Source organism: Lissotriton helveticus, chromosome 2_2, assembly GCF_964261635.1.
Source record: "Lissotriton helveticus chromosome 2_2, aLisHel1.1, whole genome shotgun sequence".
Lineage (NCBI taxonomy): Eukaryota > Metazoa > Chordata > Amphibia > Caudata > Salamandridae > Lissotriton > Lissotriton helveticus.
The window spans coordinates 426,110,734-426,127,167 of NC_136060.1; positions in this window are offsets into that span (position 1 = coordinate 426,110,734).

Sequence of the window (16,434 nt, forward strand, 5' to 3'; positions counted from 1 at the left end):
CTGGTTCGCAAAACAAATGTGGGCTGGGATTCTCTTGGGACTCGAGTGTGGTCTTGATACTCTTGGGACACGAGTGTGGTCAGTAGCCCCGAGGCTCCCACACAGTGTCTCCTCCTCACCATTGTTCTTGAGCCCACAAGGCTCCAACGTTGCTCACCTGTGATTTACAACTGTCCAGCACTTAGTGGACAGTTGCTACGTTTAGGCTTTGTGTGCTGTGCTGCCTGCGCAGCTTCCCTGACATTGAGACTCAGGGCATTCCAGCCCTTTCGAGGCCATTTGGCCTGGGGGACAATTCTAGTGTTGTGCTATATGCACCCTGCGCATTGTAATTTACTGATTTATGTGACTTCTGCGCAAATGTTCTACTTGCACCTCTGAATGTGTTTTAATGTTTCATGTGCAATTGTTTGTTATTACCTTTGCTAAAAATGACCTGCTTAGGTGATTCTTTATGTTTTATTCCCCTTTGCTAAAAGTGACCTGCTTAGAGGAATGTTTGTTGTTACCTTTGCTAAAAGTGACCTGCTTAGGTAATTGTTTGTGTTTTTATCCCCTTTGCTAAAAGTGACCTGCTTAGAGGAATGTTTGTTGTTACCTTTGCTAAAAGTGACCTGCTTAGGTAATTGTTTGTGTTTTTATCCCCTTTGCTAAAAGTGACCTGCTTAGAGGATTGTTTGATATTACCTTTGCTAAAAGTGACCTGCTTAGGTAATTGTTTATGGTTTATTCCCCTTTGCTAAAAGTGACCTGCTTAGAGGAATGTTGATGTGTTATTGCCTTTGCTAAAAGTGACCTGCTTAGGTGATTATTTTAGGTTTCCCTCCCTTTGCTAAATGTGACTTGCTTAGGTGATGGTTTTCCTTCCATAGGTCCTGATGATAAGGTCCTAGTTCCCTGCGTGATTTCCCTACAGTGTTTAGGGTGGCGTAGGAGGTATTTTCCCTTTACCATTAGTTACTGGTTGTATGCTACATTTACTATTTCTGTGTTACAGTCATTATATGTTGATGTGCTAAAGTGTTATACCTACAAGTATTATTTCTAACAAGTGCATACCCCTGACAGTGGTCCAGGTGGCCCTGTCCTGTACATAATCCCTTGTAAATCTTGCCCGTGCCTGTTGGCACATTGTAAAGTTGTGTATTATCTAATGTGTTTTTACTATAATACAAAGGCTATTTTTGATATAACCTTGTGTGGAGTTTCCTTTGTGGTGGGCCTAGGGTGTTGTCGCTGGGGTGCGTGCGCGAATACTTAACTCATACCGCCTCCAAGTTTAGCCTTGCTGCTCGCGCCACGTTACCTAGAGGGTGAGCAGGGTTTGCCTTGGTGTGTGACTCCCTTGCCCTGACTTGGAAGTGGTGGTCTCTGACTGACGTTGGCGCAAGCCTTGGCCAGCCAGAGATCCCGTTTCTAACAGTGAGTATAAAATATTCAGAGGGGGGAACTGTGTTTCTGGGTTTATATTTTTGTAAATAAATATTGATGATGAATAATGAGTTTTATGATGAAATTGTAGTAGTAGATATGCCTCTAAGGAATATATATATATATTTATCTTTGTGAATAGGCCCCAACTTTTGTAAGCTTCACATCATTCTTAGTGCTGATTTATCCATAATACTTTTAATTCCTAAGTGTTTTTCAAACACAGGGCGTGCCAAATGTCAAGGGACTGTCTATCACAGTTATTTTACCTCCTTCCTGTTCTTTATTTGGGGCCTTACTTTATAGACCACCACATTGTTCAATGAATTCCCTACAGCTGCTTACGGATTCGCCTAGTCAATTGTCGCTTCTCCACTCCAATTTTATAGTGTTAGGGAATTTTAATCTACACATAAATGACTTGAACAGTAGGGCTGCCAAGCAGTTTTTGTCTGATCTAGAAGTATTCAATCTAGAACAACTAGTGAATGGTTCCACGCATCAGGCAGGTCATACGTGGGATTTTTTAATTACCTTTCTAATGTTCAGGTCAAGCGTGCTCTAAAGCTTATCTGGTCTGACCACTTTTTAATACATTTTATGTTTTTCATGACTCCTCCACGATCGCCTCTGCTATGAATAGGCCTCACAAATGTTTTGCGATTGTAAATTCCTTTCTCTCTGCCATTGCCTCAAAGAAGAAGCTCACCCCTTCAATCAATTTATGTGAGGATCTTTCAAATTTGTTTTTTAAGAAAGTTGAAACAGTATACGATCAATTTCCTACTCAAGTCTCGACTGGACTAGAAGAGGATTCTAGCCCATCTTCGGGCCCTTTACTTACGGCTTTTAACTATATCACTCTGAAAGATTCTACTGCCAAATTAGCCAAATACAAATCTGGATCCCATCTGTACCAATGTCCTCCTGATATTTTAAAGCTTGCTTCCACCCTTGTGAATTCCATCTTCAATAAACTGTTGAATACTTCTCTGGAACTTGCTTTTGTTCCAAGGAGTTGGAAGCAGGCTCTTCTGATCCTTAAAGAAACCTAATGCTGATCCTAATATTTTAAGTATTTGTAGACCCATATCACTCCTGCCTTTAGTGGCTAAATTGTTTTAGAAGTTCTCTCCTATTTTTTAGGAATCAATCACCTCCTACATGATTCTCAATCTGGATTCCACTCAGAATTTAGCACTGAATCGATCTTGCTTAAGGTCACTGAGTTAATTAAGGGGAATCCTGCCCAGAACTCCTCAGCGATGGTAGTTTTAATTGATTTGTCCTTAGTGTTTGACATGGTTTCTCATCCAATTCAGCTAAATAAGCTCTGCAGAACTGGAATTTGAGGAAAAGCATTGTCTTAGCTTAAATCCTTTATTGAAGAAAGCATGCAGGCAGTATTTCTTTCACCTTCCACCTATACCTCCAAACCACTTGAATGTGGGGTCCATGAGGGCTGACCCTCTTCAACATTTACTTGGAGCCTTTTGTGAGTCTTGTTGAGTCACGGGGTCTGCATGTGGTCTCAAATGCTGTTGACACACAGCTCCTCCTATCCTTTCAGGAGAATGATGTTGTGGTTTACCGGGAAAAGGATTGCGGTAGCTTCTTGAAAAGGGTTGTCATTCCCCTCCACCAATAAACTAATGTCTTACAGACTGCACCTGCTGAACCCCTTTGGACTTCAGAAAGAGGATTACATTTATTGTAACCTGTGGAGTGGGACATCAATGACAGAACCTTGTCTCACATGAACCCAGGACAAAAGAGTGGACTACAATGGTTATTTGGCTTGCTCCTGTTTGGCTACAGGGACACACAAGTTGCAAATAGCCCAATTTTCTGAAGAGCCCAGCTGACCAGTTCCAACTGGTTCCTGCTGGTGACTCTCCCTGGAGTGAGTCCTGACCCCCAAGTGGTGTCCCTAAGGATATGGGGCCCCTTGATAATTGTCAGAGTATACTCCTTCTGCCTAACGCTAAAACCTGAGACTTAGAAACTTTTTCAAGGCTTTTTACCCGGAGAGCCACCAGAAGACTAGGACCATCCTGCTAAGTCAATCTGATGAAGATGCTGGACCAAAGTTTCAGATTGCTTCCACTCTGAGCTTTTCTGCAGCAGCAAGTCTCTTATAGCGGGACATTGCAGAGAAGCTAGTCTACCCCATGGAGCTCTGTCTGGCAGCATTGTCCTGCTGGAGGTATCTGAGCTCCAAAAAACTGATTACGTTTGAAGGTGAAAATCTTCACCAGGTGAAGGCACCAAAAGTATCAGGTCAGCGAAGGACCTCCCCTGAGTGAGAATTTTTAATTTCTCCCATTCAGTGCATTCCTGTCAAATGTCTACGGCTTCACTGGGGCTTTGTCCGCCAGCTATCTGGCCTCGTGGAACCTATCTGCCACAACCTACTGCCTTGTCCGGCTGAGAAGTTTGGAGTTCCATTTCAGAGACTAAGGGTCCTATTTATATATTTGTGGTATGTATGCTCCATCACAACAGTAACAGAGTATATATGTATACTGGCAAGAGAAAGGTCTGCCCACCAGATTTAAACGCTGGCGGACCTTAGCTGGAATCACAGCAGGAACTACACCTTCTCTACCATGAATACATTCCTCTGACAGCTCTTAGAGTAGGGCCAGTCGGAGGCCTACATATAATTCTGCTCACTTAATTTAGATGGGTGGATTTATAGGTCAGTTTTTACTGCCCATCACCTCCAATGAAAGCCCTGGCGATTAAGAGCAGTGAGCATTTTCTTTTTTCTTTTAAGAAAGAAAATCACACTTCAGGACTTTTTTTGGGGGAGAAAAAAGAAAAGTAGAGGGCACAGTCATGCTGACTGTAAATAGTATTGACAGGAAGCGCCATGACGGTGGCCCTAACAATGCTTCAGAAATGACAGTTAGCTTGGCAATAATTTCTAAATTAGGCGGGCGGCACCTCCGTCAGAGGGACAGCGTCATTTACTCCTGCTCTTTGAGAGAGAATTGGGCCACCCTCCTATATATGAATTTGGCCGTAAGTTAGAAGGTAAATCTCATGTCCAGAACAAGCTTGGTTTTTGTATCCAACCTGCTCTCCTTCGCAGTCAGCCTTAGTTCAGCCCTAGGTACCAGTCAAGTACAACCAGATACGCGTGTTTGGCGCATGCCGCTTTTTGGCACTATTTTATTTATTTACTATTTTATTTCTTTTCACCGCCACTGTTGTCATGCAGCGAGATGGAGCAGGACCAGAACTCCAAGTCCTAGGCTCCTTTGTGGCCCACTGACGCCACCATCAATGGTAGGATCCCGCGCCTGGAGGTGTGTTAAAAGCACCAGAGAGCTCCCACTTCTTTTCACCGCCACTGTTGCCCTGCATCGAGGGGCAGCAGGACCAGGACTCCAAGTCCCAGGCTCCTTTGTGGCCCACTGACACCACCATCGAAGGCAAGAGTATATGGTGCTGGGAGTTTGTCATTATGAACTCCACAGCACCATAATGGCTACACTGAAAACAGAGAAGTTTGGTATCAAACTTCTCAGCACATTAAACCCACACTGATGCCCCCTGAAAAGTAACCTACCACTTGTGTCTGGGCTGAGTGGCTGCTTTCAGCGGCCACCACCAGACATGTTTCTGGACCCATGGGTCGAGAGCCTGCTGTCGGGGGCCTGAAACAATGCACATCTAGGGACGAGGTGCCAAGCCTCCTCCCTCAGGATGGGCAGGGTTGACGAAGGGGAAGCTTTAAAGGCCTTTGTGAGCTTCCCCAGGCCACTTTCTGCTCTCAGCAACTGGTCCCCACTCGTTCTGATCCTGACTTTGGACGGGTGAACCAGCGGGAAAAACAAGAGAGGGAGAGAGGTGTGCCCACCTCTGCCAACTCCACCCCTCCGGTGGGGGAGGCGAGGTGAAGCACAACTCTCAGTCCACGCCATCTTCAAGATGGGGGTCTCAGCCAACCAGGGACAGGCTCATGCCCCCTCCCACTGGAGGGTGGCATAATAGGGGGTGTACCCACACCAGAGAAGGGACCCATTGGTCCCAACCTTTTTACCTACCTGTGGCGCCCCTAAATCTAGTATTTAGGGGCACCCCTGAACCATGCTTCCTCAGACAAGAAGAAACTACAAGAAGAAGAAGAAGCAGAAGGACCGAACAGCCATGCAGCAACTAACAAGAGGAAGACGCCCACTGACTTGGCCCCAGCCCTACCGTCCGGTCTCCCTCCTGCGAAATCCCGGTGTGTCCTGCAGCCGGCAACCTCGAGAACTCAGGAGCACCTGCCTGCCTTCAACCCCAAAGACTTTGTCTCCCGTGAACACCGGATTTGTTCACCTGCAACCTCTGGCCCCGGATGGAAACAGCAAATCTGCACCACTCTGCACCTGCTGTTCACGGCCATAGCTCGAGTGGGCAAACACCACGAGGAGGTCCGCTCAGCTATCTTGACCCGAGATCCGATGACCCCTGACTTGCCTCAAATCTCCAGCCAACGCCTGCAGTGTAAATCCAGAAGGCCCTCCTAACCGCGACCAGGAGCTGGTAAGAAGATCCGACCCCAAAAGGCACCCCTGCACCCTACGCCCCACGGCCTTGTGTGCCTAACCAACCCCCAACTTCCCTCTCGAAGTGGTGGTCGCACCCAAAGACCTTCGTCCCCAAGCCTGCAGTGTCTTTGCAAACCAGAGTTTCTCCATTGAAAACAACAGGGCGACCAACGTCGAAACAGCACCCTGCACCCGGCCGCCCTAGTGCAGCTGAGGGTGCACGTTTGGTGCTAATTTGTTTCCGCATTTGCCCTGAGCTAAAGTTCAGGAGCTTTGCTCCCACAGCCAAGTGGCCTGCTAGCCACTCAGGACTGTGCACTTGGACACCTTTCTCACTCCCTTCTCAGTGTGGTGTCCCAATTATGTGACCTCTTTCTGACAACATTCAAGTTTATTAGGAAAAACCTTGTGTCCATTCTATTTGAGATAATTCATCAATGCATTTGAAAGGAGCTATTCCTATTGCTGCTTCCAGGCTGTGCCTCGTCAGCTCCATCCTGCACCTACACACCATAGAGCGCCTCTCCCATATCCAGGCGTACTTGGCCAGCAGCTTTTTATTTACATCAGGTGTGTGTTGGGTTTCCCAACCTCACAAAGATTTATGGGACGAGAATCCCTGCATGCCTGCTTAGGAAAATGCTGCATTCAGGCGAGGTGCTGCCATTAAAAGTTTCCTAAGAATTACTGACTCGGAGTTTATTATTGGTTGATTATTATGAATCTGTCTATCACAAGTGCTTGTATACACTGCAAATATACTTTTTGAAACATTTTTTATCCCAATCCAAGATAGCTGAATATCTTCTTAGATGATTGTCAGGCCCTATTTTCCACAAAAAGGAGCTCCATTGTGCAGTCCAGTTGCATCACAATTATTCCCGAATCATTGCTTGCTCACTGAACTCCATGGATTCTCAGCACTCTTTCCAGTTTCTATTGCTATTCCTCTACTCTTCGACCTGCTGCTTGGCCTGAACAACTATAAGGTTGTGTCTGGTCTCCAATTTTTCTCCTGTTTGCTGAAGTATTTTCTGGAGCATTGCTAAATTTCCTGTTACAATCTGGCATCTGGTAGTATCTCTGGAAATAAACATCCATTTCTGAAAATGAATAACACTCTTCAGACATCCCACAGAAGACCAGAGCTTGGTAGGTTACAACACCTCTAGAGCTTTTATTGTTGAGACAGAAGCCGCAGATTTAGCTATGGGAGCCATTTTGATTCAGCCTGGTCATGACGGAGAAGAACATCCCATCGCTTTCATCTCAAAGAAGTTTACACCAACAGAAACAAGCATTGGCATGGCCAATAGGTCTCGCATTTGGGAACTTATAAGTATTTAGTTATGCAGCACAATATCCTTGGTGCAACAACATCAACTGTTGCGTGGCTAAACACTTATAAGGTCCCAAAGGCGAGACCTATTGGCTATGCCAATGCTTGTTATTTTTTGTGCTTGGGGGAAACCGGGCTAGTGCCACGAGGGTCAAGGGTGAGTGGCAGCGAGGTGAGGAGTGAATGCCAGGAGGGACAAGGGTGACTGTCTGGCCATGGGGGTGAAGGGTGAGTGCCAGAGAGGTGAGGAGTGAGTGCCAGGGAGATGAGACGTAAGAGTCAGGAGGGTCATTGGGTGAGTGCCAGGGAGGGGAAGGGTGAGTGCCCAGAAGGGGAAGCATGAGTGCCAGGGGTGAGGGTAGCTGCCAGGCCAGGGGGGTGAAGGGCTAGTGCCACGGAGGTGAAGGTTGAGTGACAGGTCAGGGGGATGAAGGGTGAGTGCCAGGGAGATGAAGGTTGAGTGCCATGGAGGTGAGATGTAAGAGTCAGGAGGGTCAAAGATGAGTGCCAGGGAGGGGAAGGGTGAGTGCAAGGGGTGAAGGGTAGCGTCCAGGCCAGGGGGATGAAGGGCTAGTGCCATGGAGGTGAAGCGTGAGTGCCAAGGGGCGAGTAGTGAATGCCAGGAGGGTCATGGGTGAGTGTCAGGGAGGTGAAGGATGTATGCCAGGGAGGGGAAGTATGAGTACCAGGAGGGTCGAGGGTGAGTGTCAGGGAGGTGACAGTTGAGTGTCACGGAGAGTCAATGCTGAGTGCCAGAGAGGGAGAAGGGTGAGTGCCAGGTGCGAGGAGTGACTGCCAGGGAGATGAGGGGTGAGTGACAGACTGCAAACAGTAGTGAGCTGGGGTCTAGAAGGAGGTGTGGAGATCATCACCCGGTGTGTGCCAGGCTGGGACGCACCAGTGCCAGGCCAGACTTGGGTGGATGCAAGAACCTCAGAAAGACGGGTGCCAAGTCACTCGTAACCTTAGTACACGAGTGGGGTGCGCAGGAGAGAGTAATATCTTCAAACAAGAAACTATTCAAAATCCTGAAAACTCCACTTTATGGTCTTGCAACCTTATGTGGAAAATAATTAGCAAATGAATGGGCTTACGTAGTGGACTTGCAGCTTGTTACAGCAACATATTGAGATAAAGTTTGCATTGCAAATAAGCCAAAGGTAACATAATTTGAATTAGTAACAGTAAAATTCGCAATGAACTAGCAACAAGTTGAAAAAGCACCCCAGAATTGAACCGAGGATACAGAATAATAAAAATGGGGGCAATATTGGTCTCCTTTTCACAGCTGACAGCCAAAAAAACAGGGTGTTGTGGACGACTCGGATTCTGGTGGAATCCGTATTTCTGTAGTAGGGGATCTCTGTGTATAGTCATAATCTAGTGAATAGTCCCGCCCATGTGCGTGGACCCCGGAGCAATCAAAAATAATCTCTTACAGTGTAAAAAAATGCAGAAATGCATAGACACTTAAGAGAGAATTTAAAGACAGATAATGCAGCCAAAAAAGGCTACACTGTCCAGTACTTCAACTAGAAATTCCACCACAAAATCCACAAAAACAGCAAAGCCTGTACAGATTTCCCTTGCTTAACAGCAAAATCCCTCAGGAATGATAGAGAGAAGAACCTGGACAGACAAGCCCCATAGGCTGCCATTATGTGGCTTAAACAGGATACTGTGCCTTTAAGGAACCTTCCAGAACCTTCTCCCAGTATCCCAGAATGCATAGCAGGTCCAACTTAGTTTCAGTTCTTTTTTCCGGCTCCTGCAAGCAGGACCCTGGAGCATTGAGCTCTCCCTTTTCAAGGGTTTTGTTGGTGTTTTTCCACTAAATTCGATTTTTGGTGCTTTTAAAGTACTTTGGTGACTTTCTTCTTGAGTTTCTGCACTCTTTTCTTGTCCATAATGCCAGCATTATTTGACAAATGCCCGGAGTGCTCCAGGAAGAAGGCCAAGTCAGACCCCCATGAGGTCTGTATCCTCTGCCTTCCCTCTTCCCACATCCCTGAGGACTGTGTGATCTGTAGAGGCTTCTCTGGAAGGACCCTGAAGGACAGGAGTAAAATCAGACTTCAGGGACTTGAAGAAAGAAGATTGAAGGCACGAGGTGGGTCAGGAGGGGCTCCTTCTGCCCATGCTGAGGCCTCTGGGGGGCTCTCCAGGGGCAGGAAGTCCAGCCCGCGCCCAAGATCTCCGTCTGGGTCAGTTGCTATGACCACGACGTCGAGAGGAAGGTCCACGGCTAGTTCCCGGTCTCCCCAGGGCTCTGGGTTGAGAAAACGTCGCCCGTCGACGTTGAGGGACGTGTTCCGACCGCCGTCGAAGCCGGTGTCGATCTCCTCGTCGTCGCTGTCGGCGTCGAGTGGTCGACATCGGAGGGCCCGGCGTCGGCGCTCGCCGTCGAGGCGACACCGCCGTTCGCCGTCAAGGACATCGTCGTCGAGGGGATCCTCGTCGTCGAGGCCGCCGTCGAGACGGAAGAAGTCTCCGGCGCCGAAGATGTCGACGTCGAAGCATTCGAAGAGATCGACGTCGAGACGTTCAAAGAGATCGACGTCGAGACGATCCAAGAGGTCGACGTCGAGACGATCCAAGAGGTCGACGTCGAGACGTGCGAAGAGGTCGAGGTCGCCGTCGAGGCACCATCGCCCGTCGTCGAGGTTTCGTGGTTCGTCCATCTGGTCGGGGTCGCCGTCGAGACGTAGACACCGTTCGACGTCGAAGAGTGAGAAACGGTCGACGCCGAAGGGCCGCTCGACGTCTAAGGATCCACGGTCGTCGTCTGGGCACCGATCTTCGGCGTCTGGAGGTCGTAAGGACAGGCCCAGGACTGTGGGGGGCTCCCCACAGTCCGAACAGGATGATGGCTCGCCGGGAACGGCGTATTCCGAGGTTTATACCCCGAAGAAGCCTTCTGCGCCTCCTTCGCTGCCTCCTTTACCGAAGGGTCCGCCTCCGAAGGCTCCGACCCCTCCTCCGTTGCCGGCTCTGCAGGCCCCACGTCCGGTTACTCCCCCACCCCCGGTTCCGCCAAGGGCGGTGTCGATGCCCAAGTATCCGACGCCACCGAAGAAGACTCCTAGGAAGCCTAGGGCTTCTGAACCGGGGAGGCCAACGGAACGTCCGAGACCCAAGAGATCGAGGTCTCGCTCGGGGAGAAGGGACAGATCTAGGAGTGGACGCGGCTCTTCATCGAGATCCAGGCATCACCGTAGGAGGCGTCGGTCCAGGTCGCGTTCCGCATCTGGGACCCGTTCTTACTCGCCCACGCTGTCTGATTCGCCGGAGACTAGAGTGTCCCCTATAGACGATATCGGCACATTCCAGGAGGTTCTCCTGCGTGGTGCGGCGAAGTTGGGGATCAAAGTCGAGGCGCCTACACCTTCGACTTCTGTGATCTTTGAGACATTACATAAAAAACACATGTCTCGTCCCCTACTACCTCTGGTGCCGGGGCTCCTCGAGCCGGCTGAACAACTCTTTCTGACGCCGGCAGTGGTGAAGTCTGCGCCTTCCAGGATCCTCAAAAAGTACAGAGCTCCGGACTCGGACCCAGCCTTCTTGAGAAAGGACCCTGTACCAGATTCGGTGATTGTGACGGCGGCCCGGAAGCTTCATGCCACCTCCCCTGCGTCCACGGTGCCTCCGGACAAAGAGAGCCGCTGGATCGACTCTGCTGGTCGGAAAGCGTGTGGTACGTCCTCCTCTTCGTTGAAGGCCGCCAGTGACTCGGCGTTGTTGGGGCGTTACGACCGGGCACTGTGGGACTCGATGGAGCAGTTTGCGGACCTTGTTCCTCGGGACCGCAGAGAGGACTTCATGGAAATCGTCCAGGAGGGGATGCTGGTCTCTAACCAAGCCATCAGCGCCGCGGCGGATATCTCCTTGCTGTCAGCACACGGATACTGCCACGGGATTAACCAGAGACACCATGCTTGGCTCAGGTTGACGTCGCTTAAACCGGAAGCGCAACAACGTGTGGCGAATCTCCCGTTTTCCAGAGATACCCTCTTCGGAAAACACGCAGATGACGAGATGGCCAGGATGAAGGCCGAGGCGGAGACCCTGACGGCAGTGGGCTTGGAGAAGCCCAAGGAAAAGAAACCCTACCGCCAGTTCCAACGACGGTTTGGGTCGCAGGGTCGTGGAAGGGGACAGTCTGGTGGACAACATCAACAGCAGCAACAGCAGCAGCAGTACAGACGGCCCTTCCAGAAACGCCAGGGGGGTAGAGGTAGACAGAAGTCCTCTACCGCGGCCAAGGGCCCGTCCGGGTCTCGACCCTGAGCGGTTACTTCCCCCTCGTCCGTTACCCGCTCCGGTGGGGGGAAGCGTTCAATTTTTTCTGGCAGAGTGGAGAAAAATTACTCAGGACAAGTGGATGCTGAATATTGTTTGCAATGGATACAGTCTTCGGTTCATCAGCCCTCCTCCGTCGATCCCTCCGGTCAGCTCGCAGTACCAACTGCGCGAGCTCCAGGCGGAGGCCGATATCCTGTTAAGGAAAAGGGCGATAGAGGACGTTCCTCTGTCTCAAAGAGGAAGAGGTCTTTACTCTCGGTTCTTCCTCGTTCGCAAGAAGGACAAGAACGAGTTCAGGCCCATTCTGGACTTGCGACAGAGAAAAGTTTTGCATGCTGTCGTTGCATCAGATCTATCCTCAGCTGCAACGAGGAGACTGGATGTGTGCCATAGATCTACAGGACGCATACTTCCATGTGCCAATTGCATGCAAACACAGGAAGTTTCTGCGCTTTCAAGTCGGCACCAATCACTATCAGTACACGGTGCTCCCCTTCGGGCTGAAGTCTGCACCCAGGACATTCTCGAAATGCATGGCAGTGGTGACGGCACACCTGAGGAAGAACAAGGTGTTTGTCTACCCGTACCTGGACGATTGGTTGATCAAGGCCTCCTCCTTCTCGGAAGCTCAAGCACACTTCCAGAAGACGTGCGTTCTTTTGAACAAGCTGGGGTTGCACATCAACATGTCCAAGTCTGTCCCGACTCCGGTCCAGTGCATCCAGTACTTGGGAGCCTCCATCAATACGCTGTCAGCAAGCGTGTCACCTTCGGAAGAGCGACGTTTATCACCCCTTCGGAAGGCTCAGGCTCTCATGTCTACTCCATCCACGACAGTGAGGACGGTGTCTTCTCTGCTGGGATCGATGGCCTCGTGTATCTTCCTGACGCCACATGCGCAGCTGCACATGAGACTGCTGCAGGAGTGCTTGGAGGATCAGTGGGACCAGAGGAGAGGATCTTGGGACGACAAGATACGACTGTCTCTACATGCTCTTCAGTCTCTGAAGTGGTGGTGCTCGAAGGAGAATCTCCTCAGAGGGGTTCCCTTCCACAAGGACATTCCCACACAGACCATCGTGACGGATGCGTCTCTCCAAGGCTGGGGAGCGCACTCCGGAGACCTACAAATTCAAGGGACGTGGTCCCCGACGGAGTCCACGTACCACATCAATTTCCTGGAACTCAGAGCTGTTCACCTGGCGCTGAAGGCTTTTCATCCGTCCTTTCAGACCAACTCTCTGCTTGTTCAGACGGACAACACGACAACGATGTATTACCTCAACAAGCAGGGGGGCTCGAGATCACGCACTCTGTCGCAGGAAGCGCAGGCGATCTGGCACTGGCTTCTGGCTCGAGGGCTGACGATCACGGCTACACATCTGCCAGGTGTGCAGAATGTTCAGGCAGACGAACTGAGCAGACTCATTCAGGAAAACCACGAATGGGTCATAAACGACGAAGTACTGGGAGAAGGCTTCGCACGGTGGGGAACTCCAGACGTAGATCTGTTCGCCACCGCCGAAAACAGAAAATGCCGAGGCTTCGCCTCCAGGTACTACCAGCCGGGGACGCTGGGGAACGCGTTATGGATCAACTGGTCGAACAGCTTTCTGTACGCTTTTCCACCCATTCCCCTGATTCCGGCGGTTCTCATCAAGCTGTCCCAATCCAGGGCGAGAATGATCCTGATTGCCGCGGAATGGCCCAGACAGTGGTGGTTCACGGACCTGCTTCACCGGTCTCTCCTTCCTCACATGAAGCTGCCGTGCAGGCCGGACCTTCTCACGAAGTTCGGGGGGCGGATGGTGCACCCCAACCTCTCGTCTTTGAGCTTGGCGGCATGGCTCCTGAAATAGTGCAATATGGCCATTTGAATCTCCCAGAGGATTGTATGGACATCTTGAAGGAGGCTAAGCGACCTTCCACTAGGACTTTTTATGCTTACAAGTGGAAGAGGTTTTGCATCTGGTGCAAGTCTAAGAACTATGACCCTACGACATGCAAGGAGGATGTCATCCTTCCATATCTTCTACATCTGGCGCAGTCGGGCCTTAATGTCCATTCCATTAAGGTGCATCTGGCTGCTTTGACTGCCTACAGGAAATGCCCTTCACAGACTTCCTTCTTCCAGATCCCTGTGATCAAGGATTTTCTGGAAGGCTTGAAGAAAGTATTCCCTCCTGTCAGGCTTCCTTCGCCTTCGTGGGACTTGAATCTGGTGCTGTCCAGGTTGATGAAGGAGCCTTTTGAACCTATTCATAAGGCTTCGTTGCAGCACCTGTCCTGGAAGGCGGCGTTCCTCGTGGCCATTACATCGGCCCGCAGGGTGAGTGAAATTCAGGCGTTGTGTTGCCAAGAACCTTATACTGTATTTCATGCTGCTAAGGTTGTTATGCGTACTCACCCTAAGTTTCTTCCCAAGGTTGTTTCTGATTTTCATATCAACCAGACTATAACTTTGCCTACGTTCTTTCAGAATCCTTCATCTCCAGCGGAAAGGTCTTTGCATTCCCTGGATGTTAGGAGGGTGCTGAAATTTTATCTGGATAAAACCAAAGATATTCGTAGGTTTGACCAATTGTTCATCAATTATGGCTCAGTCAGGACTGGTCTTGCTACCTCTAAACAGTCCATCTCGAGGTGGATTGTGTCCTGCATACAATTGTGTTACCAAAAAGCTAATAGGACCTTAGGGGGTAAACCTAAGGCTCATTCCACCAGAGGCAAGGCTGCCACGACAGCTATGCTTCGTAATGTTCCCTTTGCAGAGATCTGCAAGGCGGCCACTTGGAAGTCGGTCCATACCTTTGCTAAGCATTACTGCCTGGACACTGATGCCAGGGCAGACGCTCAGGTTGGGCAGGCTTCGCTGCGGAATCTGTTCGCACAATAGTGGCGTAATTTTATTTCTCCACCGCCGCTTGGTGTGGGGATGGGCTTGCCATTCTATTCACTAGATTATGACTATACACAGAGATCCCCTACTACAGAAGGAGTAGTTTCTGTCCTGTAACTCCAGTTCTGTAGTAGGGGTATCTCTGTTATAGTCATAAGCGCCCTCCCGCCTCCCCCGTGGAGAGTTATTCATGTACATAATGCTACAGGTCTGGCGTTTTTTACGCCTTCACAAAGAACTGAAACTAAGTTGGACCTGCTATGCATTCTGGGATACTGGGAGAAGGTTCTGGAAGGTTCCTTAAAGGCACAGTATCCCGTTTAAGCCACATAATGGCAGCCTATGGGGCTTGTCTGTCCAGGTTCTTCTCTCTATCATTCCTGAGGGATTTTGCTGTTAAGCAAGGGAAATCTGTACAGGCTTTGCTGTTTTTGTGGATTTTGTGGTGGAATTTCTAGTTGAAGTACTGGACAGTGTAGCCTTTTTTGGCTGCATTATCTGTCTTTAAATTCTCTCTTAAGTGTCTATGCATTTCTGCATTTTTTGACACTGTAAGAGATTATTTTTGATTGCTCCGGGGTCCACGCACTTGGGCGGGACTATTCACTAGATTATGACTATAACAGAGATACCCCTACTACAGAACTGGAGTTACAGGACAGAAACTACTCCTTTTAGAAGAGTCAATTTTTCATAAAACTTTTTTTTTTAAAACAACTTTTTTGAACACTCTAGTGTATAGTGCCATGCGAGTGCCACTGCCCTTCTCTTAAGACACAACCTCTGTGAAACAAACCGATTAGAATAACTGTTGCCTGTTTAAAACAAGTGGGGCACAAATGCAGGTTTGTATTCTGGTTATTGCTTGAAGGAAGGATAAGAAACCTGGTTACCTTTGTCTTTACCACTGATATCTATGTGGATCGGAGAAAATGCATGGTGTGGTGTGGATGACAGGAGACGTGCAGGCTGCTTAAATATTGTAGAGATTGGAGTGTCAAGCACTAGGAAACAAGAGTGAATGCTGAATAAAACTAGAAACGCGAACACTTTCATGGCAAATGCGGCTGTGAAAGTGAAACTGATTGTGATCGCGTGAAAGTGAAACTGATCGTGATCGCGTGAAAGTGAAACTGATCGCGATCGCGCTACCTGGCTGAGTGTAGGCTGAAAGGCAGTGAGTAACCGGGCGCGGGGTGTGTGTGTGTGGTGTTGTGTGTGGTTGGGTGTGGTTGTGTGTGTGGTTGTGGTTGTGTGTGTGGTTGTGTGTGTGGTTGTATGTGTGTGGTTGTGTGTGGTTGTGGGTGTGGTTGTGGGTGTGGGTGTGGTTGGGTGTGGTGGTGTGTGTGGTTGTGTGTGGTTGTGTGTGGTTGTGTGTGGTTGTGTGTGGGAGTGGGTGTGGTTGTGGTTGTGTGTGTGGTTGTGGTTGTGTGTGTGTGGTTGTGTGGTTGGTTGTGTGTGTGTGGTTTTATGTGTGGTTGTGTGTGTGTGGTTGTGTGTGTGTGGGTGTGTGTGTGGTTGTGTGTGGGGTTGTGTGTGTGGTTGTGTGTGTGGTTGTGTGTGTGTGGTTTTGTGTGTAGTTGTGTCTGTGGTTGTGTGTGTGGTTGTGTGTGTGTGTGAGTGTTTGTCGTTGTGAGTCTGTGAGGTTGTGTGTGTGTGGTTGTATGTGTGGTTGTGTGTGGTTGTGCATGTAGTTGCGTGTGTGTGGCTGTGTGTGTGGTTGTGTGTGTGTGTGTGGTTGTGTGTGTGTATGGGTGTGGTTGTGTGTGTGGTTGTGTCTGGTTGTGTGTGAGTGCGTACTGTAATCCATGCAAGTTGCGTGTTGGGAGCAATTAAATTAGGCCCAATACCAATTTGTATAGTTAGTAGGCATTGACAAGCAGAGTAAATACGTGGTCGTGCACGGAAGAGACTAC